Source organism: Oenanthe melanoleuca, chromosome 2 (genome assembly GCF_029582105.1).
Source record: "Oenanthe melanoleuca isolate GR-GAL-2019-014 chromosome 2, OMel1.0, whole genome shotgun sequence".
In the NCBI taxonomy this organism is placed as follows: Eukaryota; Metazoa; Chordata; class Aves; order Passeriformes; family Muscicapidae; genus Oenanthe; species Oenanthe melanoleuca.
The window spans coordinates 42813650-42829187 of NC_079335.1; the positions used below are offsets into that span (position 1 = coordinate 42813650).

At 41.6% G+C, this 15538-nt stretch overlaps 1 protein-coding gene across 3 annotated transcripts in view; it reads left to right on the top strand.

Annotated features, from left to right (window-relative positions):
- The window catches only part of GAREM1 (GRB2 associated regulator of MAPK1 subtype 1), a 99746-nt gene that overhangs the window by 23826 nt on the left and 60382 nt on the right, over window positions 1-15538 (top strand). The gene's annotated exons all lie outside the window — the stretch shown is intronic.

Consider the following 15538-nt stretch of genomic DNA (forward strand, 5'->3'; position numbering starts at 1 on the left):
TACAGTCTCCTTTAAAACACTGTGCACTGAGGCAGTGCTGAGTTGGACAGGACCTGGCTGAATTCTTGTGTGTCAGTCACAGCAGTGCTGCAGCTGCAGTGATGCACCCTATTCCAGATGAAAATTACACCACTTGCCTTCTTAAGTGCTTCTTTCTCCTTGGAATTCACTGCTGGAACCTTAATTTTTCTAAAATGCATTTAAAAGCTTTGGTTTGCTGGCATATAGTGTCATAATATATGTGGCTTCAAAACTCACTGAAGTTAACTTCCTTAGCATAAACATTTTCTAGTGCTTGTACTTAGTAATGTTGATTTTTATATTTTTTTACATCACCTGGCTGCATAAGCTCCAGTGATGTGGACAGATAAAAACTTCACTTCCTTCGAGCTGAATACTGTGTTTCAAAATCCTCACACTGATTCCTGGAAGAAGGAGAATGGAAAATAAAATGGTTGTTGGCATGAAAGATCTTAAGGGGTTTACTGAAGGCTTGGTTTGGCTCTTTATTTTTAAAGTTAATGAAGATATGCTAGGCAGGGTTTCCTGACTCTTCATATTTCCATTCGTTCATATCTTAAATTTGCACAGACACCAGCAAAATCAGAATCTGTCCCCTGAGATACTGCAAAAGTGTCAATGTGCTGTTCTTCCTGACTTGTGTTAATAATTCAGGAAAAGAGGGTGTGTTTAGTTAGCAGAATACATTTTGCTGTCAAAGAATGTTCCCTGCCACAAAACCCTCATTAATGAGATGAAAATACCTGAAAGTTCAGAAGCTTCCACCTAGTGAGGGCACTTACTGAACACATGATGAGCTCCAGTGTTGCCAGAGGAACTTCACAAAAATGCTCTGTGCTGACTTGCAGAACCAGAGCATGTCTGGTGGGCTTGCCTGCATGAAAGGAGGGGATGAATCTACACATGTGAAGGATGAGTGAGTGAAGCTCTGCAGTCTGGCACTTGGATGCTAACATCTAAATGCAGTTAGAGGTGCCTTCCATACCCTAGAGATCAACTTGTGCTGCTGTGAGAGCCATGCAGAGCTAACAGTGATGTGCTTTCAGTGCTGCCTGTGCAGTGCCTCCTGTTCCCTGCTCTTGGGATCCAGAACCCTCCCTGGAGAGCCAAGTTTAGTGCAGCTGCCTAAGCTGCCTTGCTGGGCTGGGTGCTGACCTGGATTGTAGGGCTGCTTTTTGCAGTTTTTAAACTTCTGTCAGCTAAGATGTACTGCCTACCAGAGTGACCCTTAGAGAGGGAACATAAGAGTTCACTGAAATTATTTTCTATGTTTGTTTTGGCTTTAATAGAGTACCTTTTTTTGTTTTTTAACCCTAGAAGAATTTCAGTGTCACAAATTGCAACATGATATTGGTTGTAACAGTTGAGCAGGAAGAGACACTGAAACTGACTTTATTTTCCTGAGATTACAGTTTAAGTGCCACAAAGTTATCACTTGTATATATAAATATGAGCATAAAGTAAATCTTATTTTGCTACTTGTTAAATCAGGCTTTGATACACTTATTAAACAATACAATAATATTTAAAAAAACCCAAATACAATAATGCCTTACTAAAGAAGGGGTATGCTGTATTTTACATTTAAGTGAAAATTTACTATCAGAACCTGAGCTGTACAGTCTTGCTGGTGGTGCTTTCTCTACTATGAAGGTGCTACCATGGTTGTTTCTTTTGGTGATGGCAGACATAGTTAAATTTTGCTCTTAAATATCATATATGACAGCTGTTAGTGTAAACATTGTCTCTTGAATATTCTCTCCAACTTTGCTTCTCTTTAGAGTAAAAATTAATGTAGCGTCAAGTTATATTTTTATGTAATTAAAACCAAATAGCTGATGTGTTTTGGCACTTAAAACAATAGAAGTCTTCACATGTGTATAGAATGGAGAGCATATTAAAATTAATGCCCTGATAGTGCCCTGTCTTGGCAGGAAGGAATGGGTTTCACAAGAATCCAAGGTAAGCCATCACAGCAGATGGACCTTCCTTTGGTGCTGCTTGCTTTCATCAGGTACACAATTCACATTTGATACTTACAGGAAGGTCTTATCAGCTCTCTGTCTGAACCAGTTTTATTTTGTTCCTGGTACTCTGATATCCTTAATTTCTACTCTAAAAGCAAGTGTGTGTTACCAATGCCCTCCAGCTGATGTTAAATATTACTGTTCCATTTGGCTTAGGCAGCACAATAACCTTTACCTTGGTAAATGTCTCCCCTGCTAGCCTCTGGAAAATACTGGTTTGTGATTTCACTGTGGAAAATACAGGGCATGTTGGTGCCTTGCAGAATTACACTTTGCTGTGCTGCTGCTTGCCAAGAAGGATACTTTCCATTCTTCTGCAGAGGTTCTGCATGGGAAGATGTGTCCCAGGGATAAGCTGGTGACCACATCTCAGATGTATTCTGTGATAACTGAAAGGCACTGAAGACTCTCTCAGGGTTTTTATACTGTGGCTCTTGGGTGTTGTCTGATTCTTCTTGCATCACCTTCCAGGACTTTACAGCTCAAAACTATCCAAGGTGTTCCTGAGGATTCATCAGCTCAAGCTGCAGAGGTGTTCTGCTCTGACTGTAAATGGTTGGGTTCAGTCTGCTGTAAATGCCTGTGCTGTGTGGCCATGGTTGTTTATGTGTGCAGATTATTGATGTGAAAGTGGATGATCTTGCTGGATGTGGTTGCTAAAAACCTGCTGCACAGGAAAAGTGGCACAGGAGGCTATGGAATGTGGGCATACCCCCACCTACACAGTGCAGCCTTTTCCTTCAAAGGCCATGCTAGTGTTGGTGAGTGCAGGCAATGAGAGAAAAAAGCACTTTGGGACAAGTTGGCAGCATCTAGGTCATTTTGCCCCAAATGCTCCCACATTTAATCAAACCATAACAAGACTTTTAATCTTGGATTTTTTTTAGGGCCTTATCTCTCTTATTGCAACTGATAGTTCAATTTCTCAACTGTTTGATATTTTTCCATTCTGAGAGGAAAGCTGTTTCTCTGAGATGATGTTTAAAACAAAAGACAAACACACAAATGTAAAAATCCTTTTCTTTTTCTGTAGTCTTCTAATCAGTTTTGCCCAGAGTTTGGAGGGAATGCCTCTTACCTGTCTGCTGCCATGTTTGTGCACACAGGAGGCAACTAATAACAAAAACACTTCTATAAAGATATTAGAAAGTAACACCCTGCTCCAGGGTGTGCCACACTAACACATCCAGGATGTTGAAAATGCTCTGTGAACTCACACCTCCCTGCCACAGAGTGAAGGTGTGCAATTGTTAATACAGACTAATCACTGTGCCCTGCTCTGATTGCTTACCTAAGTGTGCTGATAGCTTTCTTAATGTCTTTTAAATGAGGAAACATAAAACCTTGTCATGTGAACCTTTCCCAGGTGGGGTGCTGGATGGGAATGAGTCAGAGGGCCCTTCTCTGGTGTTGGGACTGGTGTACAACAAGCATTCCACTGAAACCTGTTCCTGCTGGTTGATTTGTTATTGACAGAGCTGTGTCTGATGGACCTGCTCCTCCCCAGGTCCTGCTAACTCACAGGAAAGTGCTCTCTGCAGGTCTTCCCAGGAGTGAGCTTCCCTGGCAGCAGGAGGAGGACAGGACAGCTCCCTGGGATCTGGCAGCCTGCAGCTGCACAGGTTTCTCTCAGGTCCAAAGGCATGGCTGTCCCCAAGGCACAGTTTGGCCATTCCTCCAGGCCCATGCTGTCCACTCTGGAAGAGCCATCCCTTGGACACTGAGGGAGGAGAGCATGGTGAGTTAGGCATCTCCCCTTTGTCTTGATGATGGCAGTGAGGGCAGCTGCTGCTCCTCATTAGCCACCCTGAACTGCTGCATCTGGTTTGGAAGGTCTGGAAGAGCTCATTTTTCCTTCAGTGATGCTGAGCACTCTTAGATGCTTGTAGTATGTTGGGTCTTCTGTAAATTTTCTGTAGAGTTCTCTTCCTGGCCCTGAGGAGAAGAGCAAACATTGGACTGGCACACATGCTTTGCTTGTCAGCATGATGGTATCTGCTGCCAGCTTGTGTTACTTTGGGGACAGAGCCTGCTTAAGTTCAGCTCAGACTCTCCACTCCCTCAGATGCAATTTAATGCTGCTCCAGGAAGGTGCTGCTGGACAAAGAGTGCTTTGTCCTGTGCTTTGCTCCCTGGGAGGAGCAGGTGGTGCCAGGGAAAGCTGTGCCTGTTCTCAGTGAGCTGGGCAGCACAGCTCCAGTGGGGTAATTTGAAGTTCAAAGAGGTGGGTGAGATCTAAGGCAGGGAGGGACACTGCCTTAGAGACAGAACTGAGTCAAGAACTCAGGTGGGTCCTTTCCAGACAACAGGCACACCTCTCCCTGATAGAAAATGTTTTGCACTTCGTGTTTTGCTTTGAACTTAAGCTGGCACTGAGCTATCACATACTTCTGCTGAGGCTTTTGTGCTCTGCAGCCACTTTCTAGAGAGAGGCAGGCTGCCATGTGTTCGTGGGCTGGTAAGTGATTAATGAATGGATATCCTCTGAAGAAAACCAAGAAAACAACCTACCCACACATTTAATCCCTCCAGTGCTCAAGTTTTGTTTTGTTTTTCCCTTTTTTTTCTTGAAAAGAGTTGTGCATCTGAAAAGCAATCGGAGGTTTGAAAACTTTTCACAAGTACTTCTAATAAAAGAAGGCATTGCCACCAGCATATAACCTTCATGCTTTTAAAAGAGAAGTATGATTTCTGTAGTTCTGAGCACTTGACTGTGTGAAGCTTCTTGAGAACAGCAACCTTTCTTTCCTCATAAACAGAAGAAAGTGTATTTGGTATTAATTTAAAAGTCTGATTGTAAAGTAGTGCCTGAATATTGCAGAGAGAGAAAGGGCATTCATTGTATTGAACAGTTTGTGCCACCTCTGAGATCAGTAATGTCCATAACATTTGTAATTGCTCATATTACATGCTTTTCTGAAAATGTTTGTGTTTAAAAGTTATTTATTGGCTTGATTTTAGTTTGTTGCTACCTCATTTTCCCCACCAAGACTTAGGGGTTTTTTTTATTCTAGGAAATCACAGCTTTGTAGTCTAGAAACTCTTCATATTCCTGACTTAAGCCTGTCACTTGAAAAACTGGATGAACTCTTCTTATATACAAGCAAATATCCATATTCCTCCTCTTTTTTCCTCAGAGAGTTACCTTCAAGTTGTCAGACTTTCCCATGGTCCTGTCTGTTATTTCACTTTCTGTGCCCATTTAAATTTTGGCAAACATTTCTCCATTGATCTACAGCACAATATCAAATTGCAGAATCAAAATGCAGTCAATGAGATTGCTGGCAAAAATTGCTTATTTCTTTTGCATCTCTGGGTGCACTGGTTCTTCCTGTTCTCTCCCCCTATTAGCCAGTCTGGTGAAGCAGCAGCTTTTTACCTAATTTTAATGAAATATTCCCTTATGTCAGATCACCTGTGTTGGAGAATCTTGTCTACTTTGGTTTTTTTTTTTGTAAGTGCTAAGGAAAGTACACATATGTTTTCCTTCTTTAATCATACAACATTCAACACTCTTTTAGTTCCAATTTGCCTTTTAGATATTTCAGATGGGCCAGACAGCAAAACAGGAACTGCTGTAAGAGTCTGCAGCCCTCAAAGACTGTTGCTCTTTGATGTAATGAGAAAAGTAGGATTCATTCACAGGGTAGTAATATTTCAAGCAATGGAGGAAAAGTCTGATTGTGTACCAGAAGTTCATGGAAAGAAAACACTTGCATTTTCTCTCTTGCTTTCTAACCTGGAGTGAGAGTCTGTGTTTTGTAGACACCAGTTCTGCTATAAAATATTCTTGTTTTTTTGGGATTTGCTTGGTGCCTTAAGCAAGGGACCAAAAGCTTGTGATGACAAGGATATTTTTCAATCCTATTACAGTGAGGTACTAGGTGGGAAGAGGTGTAAGCTTTTAGATACAGCAGTTTTCATCTCTTGGTCTCCTCTGCTTTGACTTCAGCACAAGTATAAATCTTATCCTTGTTTTAAAAAGAAAAACCCTAAGATTTGCTTCAGCACTTAACTTTGTGTTTTATTTTTGGGAAGGGAAGCAGGAAGACAGAGGGAAATCTTGCAGCTTATACAACCAGTGACTCCTAGTATCACATGTTCCTCTCAGACTTCCACAGTTCTTGGCTGTTACTCAAAGTCTGCAGACTTGAAACCTGCTGAAATTCAGCTGGGACCTTACAAGCATTCACTCTGAGGAGGTTGGTGGGCTTTTTTGTTTCATTTTGTTTGCTTGTTTCAGATCTCCATGGGCAGCAAAAAAGACGATTGGAGTTGCATCAATTAGGAAAAAGTTCTAGAGGCTCGTACAAAAGAAATTAGCTGGGAAGGATGACTTTTTGAAAGATTGCAATTGAGGGAAGGGTGGAATAGCAGCCAGGAAACTGGTTCCCAGAAGACTGGGAGATGGCCTGAATCACACAGCATTTGTTGGCATTGCTTGAATTACTTTGCCTTAGCTCTTGGCTGGTACAGTGGAGTGCTGGGCTCATTTGCATGATGCTGGAAAGACTTAAGTGCTTGGGAGAGGGTCTTAAAAGCTGTCTGACTTAGCCACTGGGAAGCTGAGAGAAAAAGGCTGATCCCCCACTGGGAATCTGAGGTGTATTCAGTGCTGCACTCGAGGTTCTGGTCTGATCCCACATTTCTATCGATTTGAAGCTGCCCTAAGCTCTAGCTACAAGGAAATCAGAAATGTGCCTCCTGAGTTCCCAAGAGACAGCTGTTCTCCTCTTTCATGGGGTCTAGTGTCAGAATTCAAAAGGGAAGAGCTGCAGGAACACTACAGCCTACCCAGCTGGTGAGCTCCTGCCAGCAAGGCTGGGGCAGGAGCACAGTGCCTGTTTCTAGGCACTGAGCAAGGCATGAATAGAGTGGGAAGCTGCTTCACCCCTTGCCTACCTTGACAGGCCTGTAGAAAACCACACAGTTAAAAGATTTTAAGGATAGTTAAGAATCTAGAGGGTTTCTTAGTCTATATTCTGTAATTGCAATCTGGAACTTCACACCAGTTTTCCTAAAGTAGGAATTTTGCAGTTTTAACAGCACCCATCTGGCCTTGAAGTTATCCCTTAATGAAGTAAAGAATAAAGAGAAGGGAGTTGTAAAGGCTATGTTTAATCAACCCTTCTGTGCAAACTTGGGGGAAGAATTTTTATTAAATTCTGAGAAATGGTATATTTTGAGTTGATGGTTCATATGGGCAATGATGCCTTTTGTTAATCTCTTATTTAACACTACATGAATTTTCATACAGAGTACCAGGTGCAGAAGAAAGCAAGCACATGTGACTGCTAGGAATGAAGCAGTCACCAATGCAGCTATCCCACAACTCTTACCTGGATCACAGTCCATGCTAGTGGCAGATGAAGACTCTTGCAAAGAAGTACAGCCCTTAATGCCTGGGGAATTTGGTTATGGGCTATTGCACACTTCATTTGGCTGATTCTTCTGCTTTTGGTTTCACTCTGTTTCAAGTTCATCCCCACTTTTTCCTTTGCTGAGATTATGACTTGTTACATGGACTAAATCTGCATGGGAATTTGTGAGGGAAGAAATTGCCATGAACTTTCTATAATTAGTCTGTGAAATCTCTTTCAGACAGACTGTCCCTTTTCCTTCTGTGGGCTGGAGGGGGAACTGTTACAACTGAGCTAACATGGCAAACAAGCAAGGCAAAAATTACTGGTGTCTGTCCCTTCTGTAAATACAGAACCCAGCTGGCAGGAATGTAGAGCAGGAATTTTGATAGGTCATGTGTGTTTAGGGAGGGAGCTGCAGAGAAATCTTGTCCCACAGGATGATGTAATCCTGTGAATTTTTGGATGCCCAAACAGATTATTTTTTTTTTTTTTCCCTACTGGAGCCAGTATTTGCTGCTGAAAACAACTGATAGGAAGGGTGGTAGGATTTCTTTGGTCAGCATCTTCCCTATGGAAACCAGCACACTTCAAGTCTGGGAATGAGAGCTGGTCACGTCAGTGCTGCCAATTAAAGCAGCTGACATCACTGATGTCCTGAGCTTTGACTGAACTACTGTACCAATTGGTGCCAATAGGAAAATAAAACCATGCTATTTAAGTCATGTATAACTGTTTATATGGAGAATGTAATTTGTGTGTTTAATTTAGCCTGTGATCCAAGGCAGTGATTCTGCTGTGTCAGGGAAAGGCACTTCTGTGAGCTTTGAAAGTTAAAGAAGTGGAAAAACTGGCATTTTCCTCTGTCATGGGCTGTTGTGCAGAGACTTTCTGTTCTCAGTTGGCAGAGATGAACTTGTTTCAGTGGTGGGAGGGGAAGCTATTAACACTAATAGCAAAGGTGACCATTATTACCTGCATAGGAGGAACATGGGTATTTAACTTCTTGCTCTGAATGACCTGTGCAACAGAGAGAAACTGAAAGCCTGTACTTACTTTCTCACAGCTTTATGTACAGACATGAAGCTCTCTTTCATTCATCCCCTTTACTGCAGGTGAGCCTCAACTTTTCTGTTGAACCCAAGTGTGCAGTTTGACTCCAAAAGTGGGTGGAGCAGGGACAAAGAAGGAAATCCATTGTGTGCTGTAAGAAGGCTTTCATAAATGTCCTCAAACAAGGAATGCCAGGCTGCTGAGCCACCTGTCACAAAATCTACAACACTGACAGATGCTACTGTCATCTTGGATGGTTGATAGCCTATGTAGAGGAAGAAAGACCTTTTAAATCAATGTGTTAAGGTTATGTTTTTCAGGGGAGGCACCTTGACATCACGTTCTTTAAATATTTGTCACCAGTTCAACCTTTCCGGTTCATCTCACATGAATTCTATATTGCAGAGGACTGGGAATAGCCAGCTAAGGCTGGCTGGCTGCATTTGAGGGGCTGAAATAATTCAAGCCAGCTGCATCTGTTCATTGCTGCCTTGTTTCATGGCACTCACCTGGTCCTTCTTTTGCTGTGTGTGGACCAGCTCATCATGTGAAAGGTCTCATTTTTGTTATGATGTGCTCAAAAAGGAAGAAGGATGTGTGAGTAGGATGCAAGATCCCCCCTGAAGGTTTTCATCAAAATGATGGGAAGTGCATTTTGTTGTGTTCTTCCAGAATAACTGATTTGTGTATTTTAATTTTCAAGCGATTTATAACCTTTTGAGCATAGGCAAGTTGAGGTGTGTGTCTGTGTAGGAGAAAGCATTCAGCAAAAAGTACTGACTGGGGAAACTGTCTCTGATAAAATGCTGCATGGCCCTCTGCATTTCCAGACTCAAAAAGTAAAGTCTGTGTTGGCCAAGTGGCATCACTGAGAAGCTTGATGGGAAAAATGAAATGAGTGAGATGGATAGGCAAGGTGACTTGAATAATCCAATTCTTTGACTACTATGTCTCTGCTATATTAATTACTAGGGCTCAAAGTATGTGGAAGGATTAAGACATTGGCTACACAAATGGCATTGCCAAAAATAGAAGAAAAACAAAGTAGTGCTGTGTTAGATTTGTAGATCTGAGTTGAGAGATTCTTACAAATGTGGCTTAGAAACCCAGAACCAACTGCTGGGAAGGATGTGTCCCTCAGAGTCAGTGTTGAAGAGCTAAAGCATGTCCTGGGGTGTGGGGTGAGAAATACTCTGAGTAGGAATGAAGTTTCTGCATTATACTAAACCAGCCTTAGGCTTTACTGGGCATTGTGGGACTTTGGATGGGGGAAATGGTCAGTACTTGTAACTGCTCATGGTATCAGACTTTTTCTATGCAGTGCTGTTGAACCATCCAAGAGGAGAGTTGCTATAGAAACATAACACTTGAATTTAGACAAACTTTCTAAATAAAATCAACAGAAAACCTGAATTGGAGCTCAGACTGGTAGTGTCTTAAAACAGCATGTAAATAGAAGAGAGAGTGACATTTATAATAAGATCTATTATGCATATGTTACTATCTGAAAAATGGCTTTATCTGAGCCTAAAAAAAGATTGAGATGGACTTGAAATCCTAAGGGTTGGGGTTGGGTTGGTGGTTCTCCTTTTTTTTTCAATTTGATTGCTGCTGGCTGACCACTGTCCCACTTCAGGAAGTCTGTGGGTTACCTGTTGGTCTACTGGTGTGTCAGTACACACACTGTGAAAGACACAGAAAGGTGTCAAAGGATCTGATGGAGCCTGTGAATCCAAAGGTCTGTTCTAGGTAGGTGGCTGGGACCAGATGTGCTCCTGCTGACTTTTGTTATCCTGCTGGCTGTGGGAGTGGTGGGGCAGCAGTAGGGAGGGAGGGGAAATGCTGGTGGAGGGAGAAGCAGGGGACAGTAGCAGCAGGAGCAAGAGATGGAGGGATAAGGGCTCCCCACTGGAGGTCAGAAACAGCAGCCTTGCAAGGATGAGGCATTTTGCCAACCCCACTTTGGGATCTGGGATCCCCTGTCCAGCTGGTGACTTGCTCTGAGCACTGAGTAGCTCTCAATACTCCTCTAGGAAAATTTCTGGTGCCATTTTAACAAAAAGTTGCTTTGCTAGTCTGCATTTCTGGTTAAAATTCTAATGGCTAGAATTAGTCTGTCTAGAAGAAAGAGACATATGGCAAGCAAATGGCCTTTTTTAATGAGCCTCCCACTCAGCAGTTGGCTGCTCATCCAGTTTGTGTGTGGCACAGTCTTAGAGCCACTTCTTCTTGCCAGATAGAAGAAAAAATTTAAATCCTGCAACTTTTTGATGAGTTTTCTTTCAGGAAGGGGATTGGGAAACATCAGAATGTAAGTATTAGAGAAAGACAAAACTTCACTCTAACTTCTGCAACAATTTTTTACTGAAGCTATAAGAAAATATTCCAGAAGCTGCTTTAGAAAACTAGAAAGCATGCAGTTCTTTACCTCTCAGTGGTGGCTGGGTACCATATATACTTTTTTACAGCATATGAAATTTTCAATGATAAGTAAAATGAAGTAACATAATGTCTGACTTCTGAAAGTCACAGTAGTCTGAAAGGCTGTAGTAAATGATTGCAGCTGGTCTATAAAATGCTATTAAAATTAATTTCAACAAATACTTGTTGGAAAAGAGTGCATTTAGTAGCCAGAATTGAGTCTGGAGGATTGATGGGACCATTGTTTCTAAACCATGGGTGCCACCAGTATGGGAGCATGAAATTTATGGTGATCAGTCTCTGCTGTTAGTAATGGCTGTGTGACTGATCTAAGAGAAATCCATTGCCAAGGTGTAGCTGTGTAAGGATTCATGCAAGTAAAAACTTATTTATGCCCAACCTCCTCATTCAGCCTTTTGACTTCAGATGAACTTGTGGCAAGGTCAGGCAGTCCTCCAGCACTGAAGAATATTCTGTGCTGTGGCAATGACTTTTAATATTGGTTCTGATGTTAGTGCTTGTTCTCATGTTGGAATTAGTTTGTGTGTAGCAAAGGGAGAATGCCTCATGCTCCATCATCATGCTGCTAACCCCTCTGAAGTTCTGCCTCACCTCTGCAGTAGTGCTGCTTTTCCTTCTTGCTGTGACTTCCAACACTTTTCCTGCCACTCAGTGATTGCTTTGAAAGTACTTTGCTACCCTTCATGTGCCTTTGTGGCTACCCAGCCCTCAGCTGAAGAATGCAGTCCTTTCTCTTGAGCCCTGCCACTGCATGGTGGGTTTGTTGGATCCCCTGAAGGAAAGAGGCTGGTTAAGTACTTCTACCAGAAAAATGAGAGATGTGTTTCAGACCAGTTTCAGTAGGACTGCCTGAAAATAGAATAGGAGGTACTGGAGTTCACTGAGGTGGTAGCAGCAGCAGTGTGCACCTAATCCTTCACCAGGTGCTATTTACTTTGTCTTTAGTTGCCATGGCTAAAATCCTTGTGGCTCTTTCAGAAGAGAAGAGGAAGCTATCAGCAGCAATGACTGTGTTCATCCGCCTCTTTTGATAAGTATGAACTCATAATTGCAACTTAAAATAACTTCTCCCAGTCCATCCCTTGGCTGCACAGTTGTTATCTAGGCAGCCTGGAACAGAGCAGTGCTGCTGGCCTCAGGCACTGCCAGGTCTGGTGTGGGACAGACTGGGCAGTCTGGGATGAGCTGCTCAGCTGGCCGACAGTCTGGGTGGTGGAGGTCTTTCTGCAGACTGTTAATCTTCTGTCCTGCAGGCTTTCTTCCAACTCTGTGTGTCTAGCAGGGACTCTTGGGAAGCTCTCCCTCCCCAGGCCTTGCCTGGACAGGTTCCAGCTGAGTGTGAACCTACAAACCATTTCTATGTCACATTGCTGGTGACCAATTATAGCAGCACAATGTGGGGGGGAGAGCAGAGGCATCTGACTCTCTGTATTTGCCAAGTCATATTATCACAGCAAGGTGTGAGTAATAGCCTCTCTCTTTATATATACACACACCCCTCAGTACCAGATCTCACTTTGATTTGATTTCCAAAGTATCTGTATACCTGAAGGCAGACTACTCCCTGATACTTCTTTGTGTGTGAGCAGTAAAAATCATTCAGTGTGAGTGGGTTGAACTTTTCAGGGGGGAGATGTAAATATGTTTTAAGGAAGGTATGCACTTACAGGCAAATAAGTAAAAAAGCAATGTATCAAAGTAGCCTACCTAATTTTGCCAGTGTAGAGCTGAACTGTGTTCTTGCTGTTGGGATGCTTATGGGGGATTTCGTATTTTTTAATCTAGGTTTTCCATTGTAAAGCATAAGGTGTGCACACTCCTATAGCATGGTGGTAAATAGGATCAATGAGGAGCTGGTAGGTCCTGCTGACTGTACAGGAAGTAGTTGAGTTTCCTATCTGGGAGTAAACTCATAAGGTATTTAGCTTATTTCCATTGTCTTAAATTCATCTGAAAAAGGGTGAAGAAAATTCAGTGCAACTCAAAATCAGGCTTTTGCATTTTCTATCTCTGGTTCTCCAAAAATAGCTTTTAGCTATTAAGCATTTAGCTTCAGGTGTCTAGTGCTACAAATTTTAAGTCACAGAATAAAGTTAGCTGATGTGTTTGAGGGAGATGGTGAAAAAAGTATGTGATACTGTGAAATTCCTCTATGACATGTTGCCACAACTTGTATACATCTGAGTGGGTGTGCAAGGAAGCTGGTGTTTCCATTAGAAAGTTCCTGCAAAAGAAATTTGAAGTCCACACTTTCTATTTTGGAAAAAGCTCTTAAGAGAGTGGGGAAGGAAGGTAAAGTCCCAGAATTAGAAACTTAGTAAGCGTTTAAGGGCTGTGAAAATCAAATTTCTCCTCCCCAAGTTTTGAAAACCAAGCTACTATATGAATGCTTCTGAGAGAATTTCTCTGCCCAAATCACTAGCAGAGTTATCTGCTGCCACCTTGTTTTATACAAGGCTACTTTTTCAGGGTAAGAACATTTTCAGCTTTAAAAGCCTGTTGTGCTCATAAGCTGCTCTGATGGATAGGAGTTGTACTGCATGTAAACAGAGACCCTCACTTTGAAGGGCCTGTGTCATAAGAGCCATATGTGTGATTTATGTGCATATTTCTAATTTTTGCATTGTGTGGTGGTGATGGGTATTGATTGTTTTCCATAGTTGCTGGTCCAGTCACAGCGATGCTTAGATGCATTTATGAAATAAAGTGAAGGAGAAAATAAGCATTACTGCCTGGGGCTTCCCCTTGAGCACCAGTAAGCCCTGCTCTTCCAAATCTGAATCAAAAGTTTCAGCTGTTGCATTTTGAAAGGCATCACTTGAGTAATACTTGATCTTGTTCATAATTTAGTTGGATCACTTTAAAACACACTCTCTTTGTAAAGGCTTAGTTGTTTATAAAGCTGAAAACCTTGTTTGGATAGCTATTTGGAAAACTAAAATGGGGGACCTGGTTGGTAAGCATTTGCCTAAGGCTTCAGTATCATTGACTTCAAAAGAAATCAACAATAGAAACAATTTGAGCTGGTTTTGGCAGATGGGACTTTTTGTTTCAAGCTGGAGGGATGATCTTGGGAATAGAGACTGAACACTTTGACTAGCATTGTTATAAATATTAGTCTCCCTTGCAGGAATTCTCTGTACTAAACAAATAAACAAAACTGTTTTAAAGTTTGTTCTTACATGTGAGGAGCTATTCAAATGAATAGACACCCTCTTACCTGTTTCCTCAGACAGTTTCTCTGAAATAGATTTTAAAATAACTTTGTGTGTTGTCTTTTTACATTTAGGCTCTGCTTGTGCTGCACAGCCACAAGTGCACGTTGTTGCCTGCTACAGCATGTCATATCTTGGCTTCTTAAGTTTCACAGGTTAATTATGCTTAAAATTAACAAATGCTATAACTTTGAAATTTGTCTTGAGTGATTGGTTTTGTTGTTCTAGGGCTTAGAAACCCCTCAGCAGGTAATTCTTCACCAAGTATTGTCTTCATTTTAAATGCCCATCAAATTGTTTCCCTTGGTAATTCCTCCCTGGAGGAAAAATTCTTCTTTGCCATGAGAAGGAAGTGGCCATGGCACATGGGTGATATCAGAACTTCTGGATAATGTCTGGAATAAGCAAAAAAGCAAACAGCATCAGGGAAGGATTAGATTAAACTCTTCACTGGCTTCCCAGGAAAACTTTTGTGGATGTATGTAACATTTCCTTAGTTGAGCCATTGATTTTTTTTTTTTTTTTAATCTTCAAGACAGTGATAAAAGTCCCAGTAATTTCAATGGAATCAGAGCTGGATTACTAATAAGGGCTCTTGAGAAGAGTTTATTTCTGAGTATTTTGAAATACTTGTGTACTCTTTCTGGTATTTTGCTCATACTACTATGGTTCAGAAAGTGAGAAATGTAAGGAAGCAATGTGGGTGGCTTTTGGTTATCTGAACACAGTGACCTGGATCTATGGGCTCACCTCCGTGGGAGGAGGTGGAGGCTACAGATGGCAAGGTTTCCAAACCTTACTCTGGGACAACTAAGGTTCAAAAGCCTTTTGCCTTAAACATTGAAGCTTGTTCCAGTGGCTATGAAAGAACATCCATCTGTATACAGAAATAAATGATAGCAATATCAGTTTAATGCCCAGGAATGAATGGAGATAATGCAGATAGGAGGGTGCATATATTTGTTTAGCTGATTTCATATGAAGTGTAGTTCATATGTAATGGCAGCAACAACAAAAATGTGATTCCACAATAAATTTAGTTTGATTGTAATAGCAGCCACAAAAAATGTGTCCTTACAAACTCAGAGCATGTAAGTACAATTACTGATTTTAAATGCACTGAATTAGTCACTCCCAACCACCCACAGCAATGGATTTATGTGTGTTATATTTTGGGAGCACCTTTTAGATTCCTTATTCTTCTGCTGCTGTTGCTCAGAAAGACTGAGGAGTGAACAGTAAAAATGTGGTTTCCACAGAAAAGAGCAGGTGCAAGATCATATACAAAGGATTTGTATTATTTAATGAGAGCACCTCTTCTTGAAGAGTTGGACTGCAGACTCTTTGAACCATATCCAATCAAACATTTGGAAACAGATGCCTTCAACTGTTGTTTCCTCTCTCTCTCCTCCAGTGGATA